The 6,567-nt window shown below is 38.9% G+C and overlaps 1 non-coding gene across 1 annotated transcript; it reads right to left on the reverse strand.

Annotated features, from left to right (window-relative positions):
• Positions 1–1,328: 1,328 nt before the first annotated feature.
• LOC130964638 (small nucleolar RNA R71) lies at positions 1,329–1,437 on the reverse strand. The gene has a single exon (XR_009080724.1). It is a non-coding gene; the product is annotated as a small nucleolar RNA R71 (small nucleolar RNA).
• Between the last annotated feature and the right edge of the window lie 5,130 nt (positions 1,438–6,567).

Genomic DNA, 6,567 nt, shown 5'->3' on the forward strand with positions numbered 1-6,567 from the left:
GTTCTTGTATAACTTGGAAAAGCTCTTTACTTGAACAACAGCTTGAAAACATATTATCCTGAATTTCTAATTGTTTGTATTTAACGGGATACGTGACATATAATCCCCTTATTTTTGGATAATTAGGATTCTTGTGGCATATAAACTGGAATTCGATCATCACCTTCTAATTGGAATTAATTGACCAAGGAATTGGCAGTCAATGAATTTTAAAGGAGACTAGGAAGGTCTAAGGAATTAGGTTCTAGTCACAAATAGTTTGCCATGAATTAAATCTTACATGACTAAAATAATTAATAAGAAAAGTCAATCAGGAAAATAGATAACTCTGAAGCCTTAGCTGTTTCTCCAATATTTTATTTTCAACTTATTTACTTGCGTGCCTGCCTTCTGATATTTTCAACTTAAACCTTTTGTACATCTGAAAACCATTTTTTGCTTGCCTAACTAAGCCAATCACTCAATTATTGTTGCTTGATCCATTGATCCTCATGGGATCGACCCTCACTCACCTGAGGTATTACTTGGTACGACCCGATGCACTTGTCGGTTAGTCTGTGGTTGTTAAATCACCGCACCAAGTTTTTGGCACCGTTGTCGGGGATTGATAGTGATTAACAACTATTAGTTGTTTGATTGCTTAGATTAGGCGTTTTAGTTTTAATTTTATTTAAATTTTGCTTTATTAATTTCGAAAAAAATATTTTATCTCTTTACACAGGTTACCTCACTGGGAATTCTCTGCACTCTGACGTAGAGATTCCCATCTTTTCTTGTTTTTTTTGTTTATGCGCAGGAACGGAGACAAAGAACATCTCTTAGACTTTGATCTTGAATCTGAAAGGACTTTCAGGCGACGTTTACAACAAGTAAGACTTTACAAGGATGTAGAACCCACTATGGATCCTAATAATGCTAATAATGCCAATGTGGCAAATCCAAATGGGGATGAGCAACAAAGGAGAATGCTTGGCTCTTATTCTGCTCCTACTGCAGATTTTATGGAAAAAGCATTGTGGTGTCTCCTATAGCTGCGAACAACTTTTGAGTTGAAGCCACAACTAGTCACCCTGGTGCAACAAAATTGCCAGTATCATGGTCTTTCCCACAAAGACCCAAATCAATTTATTTCTAATTTTTTGCAGATTTGTGATACTGTGAAGACAAATGGAGTGAACCCAGAGGTGTACAAACTCATGCTCTTCCCGTTTACCCTGAGGGATGGAGCAAAGCTATGGCTAGATTCCTGACCCAATGAGAGTTTGGATACTTAGGATAAGGTTGTTACTAAGTTTCTTACTAAATTTTTCCCACCAAAGAAGCTGACTAAGCCTAGGGTGGAGGTTTAGACCTTTAGGCAGAAGGATGGTGAAACTCTTTATGAAGCTTGGGAGAGATACAAGCTACTGACTAGGCAATGCCCCCCGGACATATTTTCCAAATGAACCTAACTAGATATCTTTTATGAAGGTTTGGGTGAAATGTCCAAGATGTGCTTAGATAATTCTGTAGGTGGTTCATTGCACAAGAAGAAGACACCGGAGAAGACTATTGAGCTTATTAAATTGGTTATTAGTAACCAATATTTATACTCATCTAACAAGAATCCTGTGAACTCTGAGGCTCCTCAGAAGAAGGGTGTCATGGAAGTAGAAACTCTTAATGCTCTTCTTGCTCAGAACAAGCTTATGTCTCAGCAAACAAGTCTACTTACTCAACAGATGTGTGGGATGCAAGTCTCAGCTATCAACACCCAAAATCCACCTCAAGAAGCCTCTTATGACATGACAGGTAATTTTGTGCAAAATGATAATTATGATTATGCTCAATTTTCTTCTGAACAGGGCAATTACATGGGGAGTGCTCCTAGAAATCCCAACAATGATCCCTACTCTAAGACCTACAATCAGGGGTGGAGAAATCAGCCAAATTTTGGGTAGAGAGAGCAACCTCAGAGGCCAAAAATTTTAATCATAATTCTCAGGGTGGTTTTAACAGAATAATTTTAATAACCACCAGTTTCAGTCATCTCAGCAAGCAACTTCTCAGCCCCAACAGAATAATGATTTGGAAGCAATGTTGATAAGTTTTAGACAGGAAACCAGAGCATCAATCAAGAACTTAGAGATTCAGATGGGTCAATTAGCCACAAAAGTTAATGAAATTGATCAAAGGACCACTAATAGCCTTCCTGGTAATACAGTAGTGAATCCAAGAGAGGAATTCAAGGCTATCACCTTGATAAGTAGACAAGTGGCAAGTATGGAAGCACAAGTTACTGAGGAGCCAGTTGAAAAAGATTGCAAGCTTGTTCAACTGAGAAATGGTAAAGTAGTTGGCTCTGAGGCCAAGGTCAATAAAGAGTCAGTTGAAAAAGAAGCTCTAGAGAAGAAGAAGGAAGAAGAAGAGCACGCCCCTCCAAAGCGTGCGGACAACCCATTCCCAGACTCTCTTGACACTCATCCTACATTGCCAAAGGCTCCTGAGTACAAGCCTAAGATGCCATATCCTCAAAAACATCAAAAGGAGACCAAGGACAAGCAGTTTTCAAAGTTCTTGGAAGTCTTCCGAAAGTTGTAAATCAATATTCTTTTTGCTGAGATTTTGGAGCAAATGCCTATCTATGTCAAGTTCATGAAGGAGCTGTTGTCAAAGAAGAAACGTTTAAAGGGAGATGAGACAGTAGTCCTGAATAAAGAATGTAGTGCTGTAATTCAGAATAACTTGCCAAGGAAGATCTCAGATATAGGGGGCTTTCAAATTCCAAGCACCATTGGGAGCACAACCTTTGAGAAAGCCCTATGTGATCTGGGGGCAAGCATAAATCTAATGCCTTTATTTGTGATGAAGAAGCTGCAAATCCAAGAGGCACAACTGGTGCACAAAAATTACACTCACACTATGTAATTCCGCACAACTAACCAGCAAGTGCACTGGGTCGTCCAAGTAATACCTTACGTGAGTAAGGGTCGATCCCACGGAGATTGCCGGCTTGAAGCAAGATATGGTTATCTTATTATTCTTAGTCAGGATGTCAATAATGGTTCTTAGTTTTAATTGTGAAAAGTGAAAGAGCATGAAATGAATACTTGTTACGCAGTAATGGAGAATGGGTTGGAGTTTTGGAGATGCTCTGTCCTTTGAATTTCTGCTTTCCTACTGTCTTCTTCTTCATGCACGCAGGTCTCCTTCCATGGCAAGCTGTATGTTGGTGGATCACCGTTGTCAATGGCTACCAGCCGTTCTCTCAGAGAAAAGGGTCCATGTACATGGCTAATCATATGTTGGTTCTCACTAATGTTGAAATAGGATCCAATGATCCTTTTATGTTTGTCATTACGCCCAACGTTCGTGAGTTTGAAGCTCGTTACAGACATCCCCTCCCAGATCCAACTTGGAATACCACAGACAAGGTTTAGACTTTCTGGATCTTAGAAATGCTGCCCATTGGTTCTAGCTTATACACGAAGACTGTGGATTCACGGATTGAATGCTCTGTTATCCGGAAAGGCAGTCAAACTCGTGAGCTAGAAACCCAAGAGATAAACATTCAATCTAAGGTAGAACAGAAGTGGTTGTCAGGAATGCGTTCATAGGTTGAGAATGGTGATGATTGTCACGGATCATCACATTCATCATGTTGAAGTGCGAATGAATATCCTAGAATAGAAACAAGCGAGATTGAATAGAAAATAGAAATACTTGCATTAATTCATCGAAACGCTGCAGAGCTCCTCATCCCCAACCATGGGGTTTAGAGACTCATGCCGTCAAAGGTACAATTTCAGATGTAAAATGTTATGAGGTATAAAATAAATCTCTAAAAGTAGTTTTTATACTCAACTAGTAACCTAGGTTTACAAAAAATGAGTAAACTAAGATCGATAGTGCATAAATCCACTTCTGGGGCCCACTTGGTGTGTGCTAGGGCTGAGCATTGAAGCTTTCACGTGCATAGACTATTCTTGGAGTTAAACGCTAATTTGTAACCTGTTTTTGGCGTTTAACTCTAGTTTGTAACTTGTTTCTGGCGTTTAACGCCAGAATAGGGCAGAAAGCTGGCGTTGAACGCCAGTTTGCGTCGTCTAAACTTGGGCAATATGGACTATTATATAGTGCTGGAAAGTCCTGGATGTCTACTTTCCAACTCAATTGAAAGTGCATCATTTGGACTTCTGTAGCTCCGAAAATTCCATTTCGAGTGTAGGGAGGTCAGAATTCAACAGCATCTGCAGTCCTTTTTCAGCCTCTGAATCAGATTTTTGCTCAGGTCCCTCAATTTCAGCCAGAAAATACCTGAAATCACAGAAAAACACACAAACTCAAAGTAAAGTCCAAAAATGTGATTTTTGCATAAAAAGTAATAAAAATGTACTAAAAAGTAGCTAGATCCTACTAAAAACTATGTGAAAATACCCCCAAAAAGCATATAAAATATCCGGTCATCATAACACCAAACTTAAACTGTTGCTTGTCCCCAAGCAACTAGATAAATAAAATAGGATAGCACGAAGATCAAGAGGCAATCTCAGAGTTTTACATGAAGCTCAATTCTAATTAGATAAGCGGAACTAGTAGCTTTTTGCTTCTGAATAGTTTTGGCATCTCACTTCATCCCTTGAAGTTTAGAATGATTGGCATCCATAGGAACTCAAAATTCAGATAGTGTTATGGATTCTCCTAGTTTAGTATGTTGATTCTTGAACACAGCTACTTTATGAGTCTTGGCCGTGGCCCTAAACACTTTGTCTTCTTGTATTACCACTGGATACATAAATGCCACAGACACATAACTGGGTGAACCTTTTCAGATTGTGACTCAGCTTTGCTAAAGTCCCCAATTATAGGTGTCTAGAGTTCTTAAGCACACTCTTTTGGATCACGACTTTAACCACTCAGTCTCAAGCTTTTCACTTGGACCAACATGCCTCAAGCACATGGTTAGGGACAGTTGGGTTCAGCTGCTTAGACCAGAATTTTATTCCTTTAGGCCCTCCTATCCATTGATGCTCAAAGCATTGGATCCTTTTTATCCTTGCCTTTTAGTTTTAAGGGCTATTGGCTTTTTTTTTTTCTTTTTCTTCTCTTTTTTTTGCCATTTTTTTCACTGCTTTTTCTTGCTTCAAGAATCAATTTTATGATTTTTCAGATTATCAATAACATTTTTCTTTTTCATCATTTTTTCAAGAGCCAACAATTTTAACATTCATAAACAACAAGATAAAAAATATGCACTGTTTAAGCATTCATTCAGAAGACAAAAAGTGTTGCCACCACATATAAATAATTTGAATTTTTCTTATTAAGAACTCGAAAAATTTGCCTCTTTATTCTAAAAATATCTGCTATTTTATTCATGTCTAACGATGATGAGAAAAATAAATTATAGCTTACTTGGAGATGATAAAAATAAAAATACTAATTACTACTACTCATATGACTCCTAAGATAGATTTCTAATGGCAGAAGTTATCACAGAATTAAGATTAGGACTCAACAACCTTTATTTTGGGAGATGGATGCTCCTTCAATTTGTGGGTTATCTGGACCTTCAAGATAAAGCTTCTGGCGCTTCAACTCCTGTAGTTCACGCCCTTGCTTCTCCTGTTCCTTAAGCAGTTTACAGATCATACTATTTTGATTCTACTGTTCTTCCTTAAGTTGATCCATAGTTTCTTGCAGCTTGGTGACAGATGCTTCTAGGCGGGTCTGAGGGATTTCTGGGAGGAACTCCTGCGCCCTCTTCTTGATGAAGTTTTCTTGTACTTGTTATCCCTCCATTGACTTCTTGGTGATTGGATGTTTGACTGGGATGAACTCATCTACTCCCATCTTCACCCCAGCCTCTTTACATAGCAGAGAAATCAAGTTTGGGTAAGCCAATTTGGCGTCCTTGGAGTTCTTATTTGCAATTGTGTAGAGCTCACAAGAAATCAGTTGATGAACCTCCACTTCGTTTCCTTGCATAATACAATGGATCATCACTACTCTCTTGATAGTGACTTCGGAGTGGTTGCTGGTAGGCAGTATGGAATGCCCAATGAAATCCAGCCAGTCCCTAGCAATTGGTTTGAGATCCCCTCTCTTGAGTTTATTTGGAACACCTTTTGTGCTGGTTGTCCACCTGGTTCCATGGATGCATATGTCCTCTAGAATTTGGCCCAAGCGCTTATCATTCAAATACCATTCTCCTATTAAAGGATTCTGGATCATCTTTTAGTTGAGGTAGCTTGAAGAACTCTCTTATTTTGTCAAGGTGGAAGTAAATCATCTTCCCTCTAGCCATGGTTCGAAAGGTATAGAAAGTGGTTCCAGTCATTCTCTGCCTCTCTGTTTGCCACAGATTTAAGTAGAATTCCTGAACCATGTTTCTACCCCACCTTTGTCTCAGGATTAGCTAGAATTTCCCAGCCTCTATTTCGAATTTGCTCTTGGATCTCTGGATATTCGTCTTCTTTTAGATCAAATTTAACTTCCGGGGTCACTGACCTTAGACCCATTATTTTATGGTAATGGTCCGAATGTTCCTTGTTTAAGAACCTCTCTTGATTCCAAAGTGGTCTTGGA

The sequence above is a fragment of the Arachis stenosperma genome, chromosome 2, assembly GCF_014773155.1.
Source record: "Arachis stenosperma cultivar V10309 chromosome 2, arast.V10309.gnm1.PFL2, whole genome shotgun sequence".
NCBI classification, from domain to species: Eukaryota; Viridiplantae; Streptophyta; class Magnoliopsida; order Fabales; family Fabaceae; genus Arachis; species Arachis stenosperma.